The 17,201-nt window shown below is 37.4% G+C and overlaps 1 protein-coding gene across 9 annotated transcripts in view; it reads left to right on the forward strand.

Annotated features, from left to right (window-relative positions):
- LOC311440453 (uncharacterized protein) overlaps positions 1-17,201 on the forward strand; it is a 509,298-nt gene that overhangs the window by 144,315 nt on the left and 347,782 nt on the right. Inside the window, exon 1 of one of the 9 annotated variants that reach the window (XR_014695423.1) lies at positions 12,651-12,728. The exons of the other annotated variants lie outside the window; for them this stretch is intronic. The gene's annotated coding sequence lies outside the window, so the exon portion shown is untranslated. Of the gene's footprint in view, positions 1-12,650; positions 12,729-17,201 lie in introns of those variants that run through there. 9 annotated transcript variants of the gene reach the window in all.

Below are 17,201 nucleotides of genomic sequence, written 5' to 3' on the forward strand. Positions count from 1 at the left end.
TGGTCATTCCTTGTACTTTCCCAGCTATAAGCATTCCAGGATTTGGAGGGGTCCCTAGCATAATCAGATTCAAGAGCACTGCATAAATCACACAAATGAGTGTGGGATGCCATACTGCTGTGAATTTCCATTGCCCATTGTACTGCAGAACACTGTTTGTCTTCAGACAGTGTCAATACAACAAAATGTAGTCGCTAAAACTAGGGTTTTAGATACATTTCAAGATATTCAGGCCTTTTTATTTATTTATGTCTACAGGACTAGGGAATGTAGACATTTGTGGTGTCTACATCACAGAACTTTTCATTATCCTGGCCAAATACAGTATAATTATGCAAAGGGAAACATCTTCACCATCTACGCAATCATTTATTCATTTTATGCTACTATCAAGAAACAATGTGGGGAAGGAAATTTACTGCGTATGTTTCTATTTTCATGTTTTCTGAGCAAGAAATTACAATGCCTAGTGAATAGAACAGGTTCTTTATACTCATCATGGGCTATTGTGTGGAAATGCCTTACTGTTTTTGGAGGAACACCCAGAAATTTGTAAGATGTGTTTTGTGAAGTGTGTATCTGACCCAGAATGAAAATATTTACCACAGAAGAGATTTCTGAGCCATAAATGGGAGTTAGATCTTATTTAATCTCTGGAAATCACAACTTGTGTGGCTGTTCAATCTGACCAATGATATAATAAACAAACATGAAGGTATTAAAATGACATGGGCTCAGCAGGCCAGGATGAGCACAGAGGGTCTGTGCTAGTACTTGTAATGTGTAGGAAGTTTAATTTTCTTATTTCTCCATCCCCCGCAGAAAATTGCACATTGCTCAGTGTAAAGAAATACCTCTGGTTTAGTAAACGTTAATGGACCTTCTGTAGGATTTAGGATGGAATTTCATATGCTTACTGGATCAGCATGAGACACAAATGCAAGATACAGTGGGTTCATACATAGGTGGTTTTTCTGCACTTTTCTGTTGCCTTGACCCTGGAAATGCCTGAAGGAAAAAACAGTCTCTAGTATAAATGGAGACAGTAGTGCCAAATTGAGTAACAGTTGCCAAAGAGCTGCTCCACTAACCACGCTGAAGAGACTTTTCATGTTCTTGCTGTGTTCCTTCTTTGGCCTGTTCTGCATAGTACTCATGCACTGGGATCAGGTAATCTAGGCTTTGTAGTGGTCTGAGAAGCCCCTGACATGAAGGACATTTTCTTGCATGTTAGCCTTTATTTCCTGTTTGCACTGGTGGCGTAATACAAAGAGAATGTAAAAAATATCTGTAAGTGATGTTATTTTGGCACAGTTTTCATAAAACAGAATTGCATTGCTATGCTTAAACCACTTTATTTTTATTTTTCATTTCTTAGTTCTTCTGGTAATCAGAGATTTTTGTGTTTTGCAAAAGAGAGAAACTTGCAGCAATTGGTGTTGTGCCTTGCAACATCTTTTCTTTGCGAAGCAGAATTACTGCCTAACAGAAAGTAGAGATTGACTTCAAGTACTATAGACTAGGATATCAGTGGTCAAAAGAGGTCTTGGCAGCTTGCCCCAGAACAGGCTGCCTAAACTTCTGGATCATTTATCTCCCTCATCATCACATGTCTTGTAAAAGAGTTGGTGATCCTTACAGACCCCATAAAGCACAAGGAAATAGAGTGGTAAAACAACAACAACAAATGTGAGTACGTTATGCAATTGTTGGGCATTAATTTTGATAGCATTATAATCACCTTTCTGATTGCACCACAATAAATACTCAAAGTCAAAAATAGCAAAAGCTATTTTTCCTCTTTTTGCAGGGAGATGTGTACGAGAATGTTTTTTTATAGGAACCACTACTAAGGGAAGGGAGTGATGAGGTAAAAATGGGCAGCTACTGATTCTGCACTAGAGTGTACTGGTTTTAGCACTGAAATACCGTTTTTCATTTGATGCTCAAGAAGAACATGTTTTGGAGGGGTAATGACTGACTGAAGTTAAAACATCCAAAGTTCTTATCTCCAGTAAAATATGTTAACTGGATATCTAAACATACAAAGTTAGAGGGGTTAGTAACAACATGAAGACTAAATGCAGCTCTTCTAGTTAGAGAGCAAACCATATTCACCAACAACGGAAAGAATAGAAAAATTGTTGTAAATTCATGATTATGTCATGAGTGGATTATTGTGCCCCTGTAGCAGTAGCTTTGGGTACCCAGATCATTACCATCATCATATCCAGCAAGAGACATCTTGCTGACTTCCACATCCTTTCTGTATGTACAATTTGCATTCATCCTTGCAGAGCAGTTGTTTAAGACAGGCTTCATAGTAAAAAGCCACACGTGGGGATTATGCAAATCTCCCAGGCCAGCTATGGAATGAATAGAACCTGAAGAACCTTTCTTTTAACACATTGTGGCTTGAGAAAAGTTTCAGTTCTCTATTTTCTGTTTGATACTCATCAGAGTGCCCTTTGCTAGGACCTGAGGCATTGGGAATTGGGAGAGAGAATAGAGAGAATATAGTAGAGTGACATTTAAATGGACGTGCATGTGGACAAAACAGAAAAAAGAAAATCCAATACACGTGAGCAGAACAAGCTGCAGCCAAAATGTGGTACTCTGACTAGGTCCAGCAGGATGTGTCTTGCTAGAGCAGACTAGGGTGCTTGACCCTAGAATGGTTTAAACACACGTGATCAGGCTTTCAGACTCATATGGAATTATTAAATTGCTGTACTATGGAAGGAGCTATTGTGTCTCCTTCCATGGACTGAATATGACTTGGCTGTACTGCAGGAGAACTGGCTTACATGTATTGCAGTGGACTATTTCCTGGGAATACTATGGGCTTTTGCATTGTACCTAATACGGGATGTTTTCATATAAACACTAAGCTACCTGTTGAATAAAAAGGGATTAAGCTTGCCTCATAGTTTATACACATACCACTTTATTGCTGTTAAAACACAGAAATCAGTAGCAGCACGAATGACTCAGTGAGCAAAGTTGCTATTAAAGCGTTTGTGCATTAATGGTTTCTATCTGTAATCCATATTACGTGATGATGAGAAAAGTGAGGTGAAACAGAAGATTAATGAAAACAATCAATGGTAATTTCTGTGCTTTTACTAAATAAGAGTCAATTTATAGCTTCAGTGTTGAAATCAAAGTAATGTAAAGCCTTAAACTAAAACCAGGCCTATGGTATTGCAATGACTGTCCCTGCATGCTGGTCCCTTAATGCACATAGAGTGCCTTACAGGGCTGGAGCATTTTTCAAGAGTCAATTTCTCCATAGCATGCTACTCTTCTGTAGGAAAAGAAATATCTAGTTATTGTAACAGCAACAGCACCTAGCTTGGAAGTAGCTGGTATTATTTTCCTGTCTATAATCTGCAGCAAGCTGATTCTAGATTTCAAGAAAAATGCTGCAGAAATATATTTCTTGTTTAATTTCTACTGTTCTTTCAAACGGCAGTTTGCAGAATGCATCTGGGTGTACAGCTAATGACCCATGAGCAATAAGCAACTGTTTAAGTAAAATGCACTATGAAAAAGCTTTTACCAAACAGCATTTTAATATTTTAAATAGATTTTCCATTGCAGGCTCTTTGTAACTGGATTAGTTCTCTGATGTGTTCTGACAGAGCTGTTGTTAGGGATACTCCATTAACTTTGTCTGTCATCTTATTTTCCCCAGTATCCAGCATAACACCCTTATATTTCATAATTTGTATTGCTATCAGTGCTGATTTGTAAATGTGCAAATTATAATTAACAACGGCCACTACTTCTATTAAATATTAAATCATTCTTGCAGCTTATATTTTCCACAGCAGATGGAGCCCTGTGGTATGCAAATAGACTTTCCTTAAGTAGTCAGCAGTTTTAACCAAAATTTTGGCTCTAAAAATGCATTTTTGTTTGCTTTATGTTTTCTATAGTATTTAGGTTAATATTTATTCACTGCAGATTCCCTTTCTCCCCATAAGAATTTCATGGACTATTACATTCTAGCACTGAGGTTTTGTTTCACTTCATTAATAGCTCCTTAATCATAAAGCTTGCTTGTAAAGTACAAACGCATGTTATTTGTACTTATGCTGCAGTATTGCATAAGAAGCATTTAGTTATATTTTAATATGTATAGCAGAAGCCAAAATGCTGGGTACACCAACATAGCTTTTAATTTGAAAACCAATCTACATGCACAGTTTTTTCCCCAGTATAAGCAAAAGCATTTATGGTTTTATATTGTGTCTTAAACATTCCATTAAATGTCATCAGCTGATTCAGGAAAATGTATTGCAAAAATATTAGAGAACTGTAAAATGTGTAAATGTAATGAATGCTTAGGACATAGGAGGGGTTGAAAGTCCAACATTTATCAGGTAACTATAAAACAGCAAGAAACATTGACAGAACTTTACATTTCTCTAGTATGTAGTACCTTAAGCATGAAACTGTTGTTTTTGGTGTTTACTGCTGTGCTGTTTTATTAAAGAACACTGATCCAGAATTAACATAGCCTTTCTAACATCAGGAGGAATCTGGAAGGCAAGCAGTGTTATTCAGGAAATGGTTTCACTATCCACCCGAGCAATTGCAAATGAAGATTTTTCAAATGATAGACTCAGAGATTGTATCCTAAATAAGGGCAACCCTGTTTTTTTCCACATGTTTTTAAATGGACACAGGAATATAGAGCTCAAGGACATTAACTGCCAAATTAACCAAAGAGTAATGAAAACTTCTCTGACTTGAACATTTCAGTGAGCTGAAATGGCCTTGGTGAGATAGAAATGAATCGTAACAAGTGAGGGTCTTGTCTTCCTGCTATTTTAGTGGGAGTTGGAGTTAGCATGCTAAATAGGATCAGCAGCAGTAAAGAACTGGGTTGGAGTATCCTGGAGTCCATGCTGTGAATGCACATTGGTACTTTGATACCTCTCATAACTCTGATGTTCCATTTACTCATAAGCATTAACCTATTTTAAGATGAAGTTGTAATTGATGCTGGAATAGGATCCTGCACAAGATTATCAGCTAGTCTGAGTGGAAGCAGCTCTGACCACTCTGAGAACTGACATCTGTTGAGAAGGCACTTTTAGGAACACTCTGTGAGGAAGAATTCTGGTAACCGGGCAGGGCCTGGTGCTAACCATTTGGGAACAGTTATTGTGATTTAAAAGATGCTATTTCCATAAGTGTGTAAATACTGTTCATTCAGATTTACTGCATTACTGCTAATGTTAAGAAGTCCTAGAAGCAGTCTGCTTGGGACAGCCTGGACCTGTGTATGGGTTGACTTACTTGTGTGGTAGCCAAGTGAGTTATTCTCCACAGAATTTGGGCCTGATGGAATAGCATTTTCATCAAGAGCCTTCAGTCTGACTTTCCTAGAAGTCTGCTATTATGCCAGGTACTCTTGAGCTCTTTCATGTCTCTGTGCAATTTCTACTGCAAAGAGAGACTCAAGGAGGTGGAAATCTGACCAGTTTAGTGAAATAAGAGAGGCCATATCCATTTAAGTAGTACAGAGAGTGGAATTTCAGAAAAATTTCTACCAGAATTGGGGTAAACAGTGCATTCACTAAAACATCTACAGCCTTTCCCTGTGAAGGGATCTTCATAGGAACTTGCACGGGCTTTCAAAGCATTTTCACTCCAGAAACTTTTGTGCCGTGCATAGGAAATAGCTGTCTCCTTGTCTTCATCTGCTTATAACGTTACACAGAGAGTGCTGTTCCCCCAGGCACAGCACACAACTGCTGCCTCCCCTGTGTTGAACTCCAGCGCGCCCTGCTCGTGCTGCACTCCCTGCACTGCTGTGCCCCTTGGCTTTTGGCATCAGAGCCGCTCTCTGTGCTCAGCTGTTTAGGAGAAAGAAATTCACTTGCTCAAGCAGCTGGGCTCGGCTGCACTTTAGCATAGCCACATTTTTAAAATGGGACTGATGATCTTCATGTGTGCATGCCGCTTGATACTGATGTATTTGGTGCCTTTCAGTGTAATATATCATTGGTGAAGATGTTGGACTGTACGCAGATACAATCTTCAGCACACTCCCCTCCCTGGGAAGCCACGCTCGTGGTGTGCAGCACCTCTGAAAATCTGAGACATAGTAGCTCATGAAAGAATTTACAGGCAATTGAATGTCTCAATATCAGATCAAAGGAAGACATCAGGGAAGAGAGCCTACTTTCTTTACGTTCAGAAACACAGCTGAGTGAAATCCATTAGGCTATTTTTATTTAGAATCGGAGGAAATCCTCTCTGGAGAAGCTAAGGAAACATGAACGTATTTCAGTCAGTCACTGATATCCCACTTAAACCTTATTTAAAATCTGTATAAGGAAGAACTGATATTTTGCCTGTGAAACTGTAGTGTTTTTCTTCTCTACGAGTATCTAGTTAAAGTATTTTAATTATGTTGAACAATTTAAATGGCTGTATTTCTTCTTTCCTTTCAAGAAGACTCACTGTTCTCAATATGGGAGATTTGGATGCTATAAATTGTCCAGGAAGCACTCTTTAAATACCAATCTGTGTATTTTTAAGGCTTAAAATAAAAGGATTGGTAAGAACTGTGAATCACTGCCCTTGAAATCCTTCAGTAGTTTTTGTTTCATTAGGAAAGATCATAGCAGTCTTGTGTAGTAGTAGTGAATGTAAGAGGAGACAGTTGTTCCACAAGGACTACCTGTACGACTTTGGATAAGATTTGGAGTCCCATTTAGAAGCCTCAAGAACTCAAATGTAGAACTCGCTTGCAGTTGGACCCAAAGAATCACTTTTTTAGTCTTGTAGTCCTGCTGAGCCATACCATCCTTGGCTATTCTTATTCAAATAAAAGAACTTTGCCTTTCTACCTAGTATAAAATGGTAGCACTATTTTGGCTTGTTTCCACCCCTTCAAGGCAAATTAATTTGTTAGTCTGCTGTCTCCAAATTGTTGCACATTGGAAAGGAGAGCAGGCTATGCATTTCCAGCTGCTTTTCAAGTATATATGTTTATGGTTTTATTCTATCTTTGTGTAACAGAAAAAATGGAATACCTGGAGAAAAGGACTTGGTGGAAAATGTATATAATTCTGGGCCTCCTGGGGCACAGTAGGGCAGATCTAAACATAGATGGCTTCATTTTTTGATCTTAAAGGTAAATCAAATACAATAGAAATTTAGAAGACATACAGAAACAGGGTACACTATGAAGCAGCATTTCACTAGACCACATCTAATCATTACACAGATAAACATGATGCCTGGGATTATTTTTTTTTTGTTTTCTGGAGGCAGAAAGTTGAGCAAATTAGGAGGGGAAAGCAATTCTCCTTCAGCCTATCTTAAACCAGGGGAGTAAACCAGAAGCTGAAATTCCTCAAGCGGGATTATTTATTTGTTTATTTATTTATTCTGGTGATGCTCTTAAATCATGATGCTACAGCAGTACATTGAATTCAAACTTTATGCATGCTGGCCTTAGAGACAAAATCAAAAGTAGTAGGTAAGAAACAGGAATTGACTGGAGTCAAGTTAATTAGTGAACTAAATGAGTCAATAAAGAATTTCACCAAAACATAAATGAGTGCCAGCTTAGGTCAGCTTGGATTCATTCCTCCACCATTCAGTGTAAAAACCATGTACTTATCCTGGCTGGTGATGTTTCAGTTGATGTCACAACAAGAACTTAACAAAATCTGCATTTGGTTAAGATAAAGCAGTTCATAATTGCAACTGCTCAAGAGAGTTTATCCTTTTTTTTGTTTTTTTTTTTTTTGGGGGGGGGGAGGGTTGTGGGGGGGGAAAGGGAGGGGATTGTTGTTGTTTTAATTTGACTTCCCTAGGTTGCTGAAATTGAACTGATGTGTGGAAATGTTTTGATATCAAGAACATTTTTAGATTTCCTGTCACCTTCCTCCTGTGATCCCTTAACAGCATAGGTCTTCAAACTCCTGAACAATCCTCTGGGTGGACTTATGGGGAGATAAGAGCCCTGAAAACTTGTGAATCCCATTTCTGACCTCCAGCCTTCTTTGCAGCTCATGTTAAAAGCGATTTTAGGGCAGGCCTGGCAGAGTACCTTCTGTTGTCTTTCATGGAGAATCCTAAAACACAGGTTTCTAGCAGCAACTAGAATGTGAAAATGCCACTGTTTAGTAAAATTTCACAAGTTTGTTTCTGTCTAGTGCTTTCTAAAATCCAACAATCCAAAATAGCTAATTGTCAGTGTTACTTACAAAAACAAGTATCCACTGTAATATACAACAACAGAAGGGAGAATGTATAATCTTTCTGTAAGCTTCCAGAAACATGTTGCAAAGTACATTGCCAATTTAGATACGGACTTTGTTCTTTTGATGTACTATACAAGGGGAAAAAAAGAGACATAGGTTTTAAATGTCTCTCCTTTCTCTATGCCCCTCTTGGCTGATGGCTTCTGATGATCCTATCAAAGAAATATTTTTCAGTCATTCTTAATGATGCTTTTAGAGAGGATGGATTCTGGAGTCTTTCTACTCTCTTTGTAATACTAAAAATACTCTGGTATCCAAGGCTGAAATTCCTTTTTTTTTTTTGTAAATATTATATTAAAAGCATAGAAGACAACATAGAGATACTGTTTACAAAGATGAAAGTTTGCTACTTGTGTGAAATTTTGAATCTGGTAGTAATTTAGTTATTATGAACTTTAAGTTATTACCTTTCCCCGCAAAGCAGAGGAAGAGAATTAAGTACCCAAGCAAACTGCATAAGTAGTTTCAGAACCAGGAAGTAGACAAGTTCTTTTTTTTTTCATGTTGGCTATACCCATGTGTTTTAAGTGATAATGGCAATGAACTGTGGTGAGTTCCCAAAGACATCACAAGGGCAGAACCTCATTAGTCTTTGTTTTGGACAGTTTGAATAGTTTCTAAGGGGGCCTAAATTTGGATCAGGAATTCTGGAATCTGAGAATCCTTAAGCTCTACTTAACGAGTTTGGTTGGCACATCTGTGGTAAATTTTTGTCATACAGAGTTTTCATTTAATTAGATTGTGAGCTCTCAATGACTTCCTGAGAGTAAATTTTCTTGATAGGAGAATTAGAAAACATTAGATGAAGTAAAGGACTTGAGAATACTTGTCCAGAAGAGATTGATAAGAACATAACTAGGACAGCTGTGAGCTGTGCTTTAAAATTGTAAATGATGCTAGTAAGCGATTTTCACTTATGATTTTAAATAGGGTCTCAGAAATTGTCTTCTACCAAATCTTCCTTGAATTGCATTCAGTTGAGCAATCAGAACCACTATACAGGAAGTACTCTGGAGCACATTGCACACAAGGAGAAGGTGAGAGTTGGATATGTCCAGGTATAAGAAGAGGTGGGTAAGGAGATACCTCCACAAGGGAGAACCATTAAAAAGGGGTTGACGTGTTTTAATGCTATCGGTGGTGTCCAGGTCACCACTTAAATATTCATTTTTGACTGCTCAGAAGAGGCACTAGTTGTGCAGATGATAACAAAAACCTGACAGCCAGCGGGCCCAGTTCTTCCCAGTGCAGCAAAGATGAGAAGTGAGACCTTGAAGGTTAAATATTAGTAACAAACAGTTAGGAGTGCTAGACAAAACTTAACCATTCCACAAGAAATCAGATGTCCAGATGTGATGATAACTCAGCAAATCTTTTCTAAACCTTTTTCAACTTTATTCCAAAATTATTGTGCTAGATTTTTAGGTTTTCTGCAGACACATGTGCATACCCATAGGCTCCTTGGTGGTACTCCCAGTGCTTTCTGTTGTCACTTGAGTGATGTAGTGGCCTGATTCACTCTACTGTGCAATGCTGAAGCTTTTGATTGATGTTTCATTGAATCATAAGATAACTCATTGCCTGTTGTCCAGTGGGTAGAAGACAAACACTGCAGGTGCTCAAGCTGTCATAAAATGCCATTACGATACATTTGAAAGCTCCACTTCAGTGTAATAAAAGTGTGTAACTAATGCACTGATAATTTTGTTTAATCTGTATTTTTAAACAAAGGCAACCTTATATTATATTTAACATCATAGCAACTTAAATCTAATGAAAGGGCAGATGTTGGGACACAAGCTGTAAAAAGAATTTCTGGAGGGTGTCAGAGTAAAAAGATTTCTGGAGGGTGTCAGGGATAGCTTCCTGATACAGGTATTGGAAGGGCCAGATGGGGTGACTCACAGCTTTATCTGCTGCTGTTCAGTAACAAGAATTGATTAAGGATGTGGTAATCAATGGTAAACATGGGTGTAATGACCAGGGAATAGTGGAATTCAAGATCCTGAGGGTAATAATGAACGAGAGTATTAGAGTATAGTTATAGTCCTTAGACTTTAGTAAACTTTGATCAAGGAAACTAGGGATCAAATCCCATGGGAGGTACCTCTGAAGGTCAAATGAACTCAGGATAAGTGGTAGGTGTTTAAGGATAGTATTGTCCAAGCAGAAGAGCAGTTCATCCCAATACTCAGGAGATCAACTAGATGTACTGGGAGACTGGCTTGGCTGAGCAGGGAACTAATGGCCGTGGTCCAAAGTGCAGGTGTTCCTCTGGCAAGCCACTGGAGACGTCTGCATGTTTCTTGAAGAGAATAGTACATACATGCTTATGCCACTGTTCAAGCTGAATCTTGACTGCACTGCGAAAACGATCAGGATTTGGCCCTGCTTGCCCTTGATACTAATTTTGTCCTCTACTCACTAAGCATTTTATGGGATGTAAATGATTTATTTCCATTCATCAAATTCATAAGGTATGCCTATATCTGTGAGTCAGAAATTTTAGAAAATATAGCACAGTTCATAATCTGTATAAAAAAAAAAAAAAGAGAGAGAGAGAGAAGAAAAGCAGCCATGTATTAGGCCATCAAGAGTCAAAAGCATAATTTGAAATGATAAACGTATCCATTTTAAGTTACACATTACTTTGCATAGTTAATATCACTATAATTAGTCATAGTTCTTGTAATTTATTGAAAAAGATGCTCAGCCCCTCTAGTGTACTACAGTGATGAATGTTGGAAGTGCAACTTTGGAAGCAGGAATCAAGAAAATTAGTAACAGTTGGAGAATTAGCATGTAAATCAATAATATCCTTTCTCTTGCATCTTGAAAACCAAGGGTATACATCACATGCTGCATAATGAAAGGCAGGGCAGAAGTTAGAATTGCAACCTCCTTTACATTACCAGGTCTGTTTTTACTGCAAGAACTGTTTAAAATCATTTCAAACGTTAGAGTAAATCTCTAGTAAATATTTAAACTATGTATAACTAGTCACAAATAAATTAAGCTGATTTTATGCATTCTCTCTAATTAGAAGGGCACAGCATTTGTTGAAACGTGATTAGTATTATTCATTAAGCAAAAAATTCTCATTTGTATCTTATTATCACTATTCTGCATAAACCAACACAATTTGTCATGAACTCCCTCATTTGCTGTATCCTCAAAAAGCAGATTATGCTTATTTTTCATTTGGACAGTGGAAAATCAAGCCAGGTGTTTGGCAGCACCAGAGTGTTCAGGTGTAACTGTGCCAGTGATGGTACATTACTAGCAGCGTGGATGAAGAATGAGGCATGGAGAATCTTGGGACTGAGGTGCCTTGAGGCCCATCCCTTTAGAGTGGTCCTGCTGATGAGACAGGTGGTGTTGTACAGGACTAAAAAAAAAAAAAAAAAAGAAAAAAAGAAACTTTTTTGTAAAGTCAGCCTTTCACCTTCAAGTGGAAACAAGAAGTCCTTTCATTGCTACTGCACTGAAATATCTGGACATGCTTGTGACTAAGTCTCTATTACTGATAGTTTTGTCTTAAAGTTTTCTAAAGCTGAAAAATGTCAGCTGGTGCCAGAGGTCTCTGTCACTGTCATGTCTGAGAGGAATCACTATGATACTGCACGGGCAGTGCATGGTACATAAATATTTATATGTGACCTTGATTGTAGTATATTATGCAGGATAACTAATTCACTGTATGCATATTCTTCCACTTATTTCCTCACATTTCTTTTTAAGCTTTGCAGAACATCTCTTTAATATCCTATATTTAATTCTGTCCTCATTCACATGCGTGTAAACCATCAGTAATACTGCTGAGATCAATGATGCTGAGCATGTTGGAATAGAGAAGCAAGCTTTCTACATGAGTTCAGTGGTGTTACGGATTTTAAAAGTATGAGATCCCTCTGTTCCAGCTGCAAAAATGTAGAACTGGGTGTCCCAAAAGCTGAGTTCTACTAACTGGGCTATCTTTGTTCTTCAGTGTCTTTAAACTGGGATTATAGGGGCAATTATATTCAACAGGCACCAATATCTGCAGCAGTAAAAAGTGTGGTAAAATTGTTAGGCATTGTTATTTTTACATTAGACAGATGATAATAATAAATGAATCATCTAGTCATTTAGGGATATGTTTCCTACTGCATTTTTTCAGGCCTTCCAGATTCTGGTTCTAAGGTAATGATTTAAGTTCTTGCAGTGCCTTAGATAAATGCCTCGTCAGGATCAAGATTACTTTTGGCTGTATGGGAAACCAGAGTTTAACTTCTCTGGAGAACAGGCTGTTTGAATTCTTTACTGATTTCCTCAGCTGAAGTGACTCAGATGAGTGACCCGGTCATTTCTAGACAGCATAGTAGCTCTCAGAGACCAGCATAAGTGATCCACTTCCGCAGTCGTTCTCTACAGTTCCCTTTTTTGCCTTTGGAGGTAAGTTACTTTTTTTTTTTTTTTTTTTTAATCAAACTGGACTTTTTCAAGAAGTTCATACTGAATCTGGTGTCTAGTCATATATATGGAGCAAGGAAGCAATGAGACAGCCTGTCTATGTTATGCTATGGAAATGTATTGCCACTGTTGCAACAGACAGCAAATTTTCATCCCACAATCAAAGAAGAAGGAAAAGTGCTATTTCCAAAATAACCCAAAATGGCAATGAAAACAAAACAAAACAAAACATGCAGAGCAGTAGTGAAAAGGAAGGACCTTGCACATGGTCATTCCAAAATGATAAAAGCATGGCTATAAGCATAAACCTCATATCTTGCTGTGTGACAATTCATTAATGTTAGACATTTGCCATTGCTCATCTATATCTTGTCTATGAGTTACTGTGACTATTTTATTCCATTTTACTGAAAATGTACTTGACAATTACAAATCCAGACTATGAATAGCCTAAATAGCTACTAAAAGAAATAATTACATTTTCTTTCTTTCTAACATGCAATTTTAATTTTCATAACTCTAAAAAAACATATCCCCCACAATGCAGGCCTGCCAGGAGGCCTAGAATCTGCAGGCTATGCCTCTCAGGCTGTTTTCCAATGACTCATTTTTAATTTTAAAGAAGCATTATCTCTAGCTAGTAAATTAACAACAGCCTATAGTGCGCACACACTGTCATCCATCTGCTTAAGGCTCTTGTCATTTGACACCAGTCTTGTATCTATAGACTTCATCTGGTATTCAAAAGCTATCAACCCTGCCTCCAAGATAGCCCACCTTCTGGCTCCAGGCTAGAAGAGTGACTCTCTATTTCCAATTCTAATGAACACATAACTAGCAGCAGTTTTTCCATTAAGGATCTGGCGTTCTTAGAAAACAGACAATGTTGGAATGACTTGGATCCAGAACTGCATGGAAAGTGTGTGTAAAAGAGACTGAACTACTTGAAGAGTGCTCCTTAGGCATCCTGACTTCTGTCTCTGCACTTCTTCCATCAAACAGTATGCTCAGCGTTACCTCCTGCTTGTAGCGTGTTCAACAGCAGTGTTTATACTGTTGCATTCTGAGGAGTGGAACATATTAACAGATTAAATTCTTAATATTAGATTTCAAATTAAGAGCAGTATTGTTAAGGAGTTTTGAAATATAGAAGCAATATCAAAAATCTCATAACTGGTATGAATCCCCCAAACGAGAGAAAGCCATGACATGGTTGGAGAGGAGCAACTATTTCACAGTTGCTAAATTTTGTGTAATTTCACATTTGGCTGCGAATGAGGTAATTTGTATCCTTACAAATAATTTCTGTGTAATCCGATGTCTGCTGTAAAGAAGTGGTAAGGATTTAATAGAGAATAGTGTCTCCTTGACAAGCTTCAGTCGTTGTAGGATAGAACAAGTTTCAGGCAGCTACGGCTTCATCAAGGTTAGGGAACTTACTCCAGGAGTAATTGAGGAAAGGAGGCTCATGTTCTGGACCTCAAAGGACATAATTTTTTTAGATCTTCCTTTCCTGATTATGATAGATGTAGTTGTCATGGGCGTAAGTGAGAAGAGTTGACAAGAGTCACACAAAATTGCAGTTCAGGATAAAATGTAGGTGATACCAGCTTTTAAAAATCAAGGAAGGCAGGGAAAATGAAGTTTATTCTTTTCTTTTCCCTCTGCCCACAATCTTGGAGAAGTTTGTTGTTGTTGTTGCCGTGTTTTTGTTTTTGTTTTTTGTTTTTTTGTTTGTTTTGTTTTTTAACGTTTTGTCTGATCATTTTGCCATGAGAAACTAACTTTTGTGTTGATGCGATTTGATTTTACTGTTGTCCTGGTTTCAGTTAGGACAGAGTTAATTTTATTCCTTAAGAAGAGTTAATTTTCTTCATTTCTACCTTAAAAAATATCTTTTGTATTTGTGTCTTTTGTATGCCTCTACTGTGGATGTGATGCCGTGATGCTTGGAAAAGAGCTCCAAAGGACATGTGAGCGATGGCATTACCTGCCTTCACTGGCTCTATATTCACATGTGAAGAGGGAGTGGAGAGGGCCAGTACTAGCTTAACACAGGTGTAATTATGCTTCAACATGTGGTAGATCCAGAATGATATTCACATATGTTCAGTGGAGGATTGAGACTGAGAGGAAAGCAAGAGATTTAAGATAATCAGACAATTCTCAACGTTGATTTGTCAATGATGCAAAACCAGTCTCGTTCCCTTCCTGTGAACTCCTGATGATGATTTGTGTTTCGTTTCACAGATTTCAGGTCTCATCACTGGTATCAGTCTTTTTTTTTTTTTTTTTAAGTGAGTTATCTCTGAGAGAATGAGTCTGCAACTGCTGTTTGGGGGGCTTTTAAACTTCTATTTAAACAGAAAGAGTCAATTTATTTTCTGGGATACTCTGGCAGTTTAACAAAAATGGTGCTAATCATATATATATATATGTTATGTAGTGACATTCTCAGCTGTATGAATACTTTTATAGTAATTTGTGTGAAGAATACAAACAGTAACTTCAAAATGTTTGGGGAAACTTTTTTTGTATGCCCATCAAATATGAAACTTCCCTGAATTAATAAGCCTTTGAGATTATTTTTCCATTTATTGTTGCTCTCCAAATCAAAAAACTTTTTAATTTGAATTAATTTGGGTAGTATTATATCAAATGTTTCACTTCAGTACGTGGTGAGATAATCTAAAAAAAAAACCTCCTTATGCTCAGTCTTTGTAATATGTGACAACAGCATCAAATTAGAAAAGAAATGGCTGTTGATTTCTACTCTTTAAGAAAATAAGATTTGTATGTAAACAATTTAAAATAAAGCATCTAATTTGCTTCCAATTATATAGTATATAAAGCATTAGTAATGGAAGCAAATTAGGCATGATTTTTATTTATACATTTTCAATTGGGAAAATTGGCCCTTCACCAAATGTAACCCTCACTCTGCAAATATTTGCTTACTTCCTTACCTTTAGGCATCTAATTAATCCTTCTGAAGTCAGTGGTACAAATTCTGTGATTATAGTTTAGCAGCCATAACTGTCTACAGGTTTAGAGGTCAAACAGAGACTTAAACTTATGCTGGAAAGCATACAGAGAAAATACAATAGGGTGCCAAAGGGACACTGGGGCTGCGGTGCACTATCCAATGCTTCCTTGCCAAATGGTGTATGAATTTGCTATACTTGGCTTTCAGCTCTGAAGACTGAATAGTTTTCCAGTACTCCTCTCTAGGTAAGCAAGCAGGTGTTTATATCTTAATTTTACAAATGCAGCAAGTAGATCACTTCAGGCAGCTGGCTCAGGCAGCTGTTACTGGAGGGAAGGTTAGAACCGAACAGCTCTTGGTTCTCAGCTCTGCATTCAGTTCAGCACAAAATGCCGTTCTCAAATAGAATCCTTGGAAATAAGCATGTAACTTCTTATGTCCAGTATATTTTCACTGGTAGACAATGAGCATTAAAGGAATAGTAACTAATCCTGTCTGACAGCGTGCAAAGACTCGTTATGGTGGTTTATAAATAATAATCAATTTTGTAAAAGATTATTATACTGCATAGCCCTTGCTACACAGGGCTGCATCCACAAACAGAATTGGGTATGCAGTACCTGATCTTCGACCGGATCTTTCAGATATTATTTGTGTTATCTATTGTGCAGTTGATTCATCAGAATGAGCTTATCAAGGAGATTAAGGGCAGAAACTGTATTCTGCTTTTCAAATTATAATTAACAAATGACATTTCTATTTGTTAAAAGTGGAAAATTGCTAAATGATAAATTCCAAGTTTCTCTTTTTGTTGGTCACTATTGCCTGTGTAGATAACAGCACACTGTATCTCTGTAGCATGAAATACTGCTTATTTTTAAAATACAGACACTGACCACACAAGGCAGTGATGTTACCCGCTGACTGCTACTTTGTCTTGAAAGTGGCTAATAGCTCAGGATGAGAAATGAAGGAGTCTCGGATCCAACAGGTTTCAGTGGGTGAAGTACCAAAGGAAGCACAAAGGGTGAGGCTAAATAGCAGTGGTGTTTTGTATACAGAAAAGTCTAGAAGTGGTCTTTGGTAGTGGGACAGTTTTTAAGCTATTCCATTACAGAATATTCTGAACACATTTGCAGAATGTTACCTTTACAGATGAGGATTTTTCTTTATTGAAAACATTTTATGACCATCCAAGTACCTCAAAGGGCAAGAGAACTTTAAAAAAAAAAATAGGCTACTTTCAACCCCAACTTATAAAAAAAAATCTGCCTCAATCTAACTAAAAATTGTAAATTGTTTCTGTAAATTGTACCATTTAACAGCTGATGTTGATATTTATTTATTTATTTATTTATTTATTTTTCAGTTGTCTGTAAGGGTAAGTGTAAGAATAGTCAGAAGGTATATTCTCAAAAGTGTATGAAAGCTCTAGAGTTTATAAAGTACAGCACCAAATTTGGAGGAAT

Source organism: Aythya ferina (assembly GCF_964211825.1).
Source record: "Aythya ferina genome assembly, chromosome: 8".
Taxonomy (NCBI): Eukaryota; Metazoa; Chordata; class Aves; order Anseriformes; family Anatidae; genus Aythya; species Aythya ferina.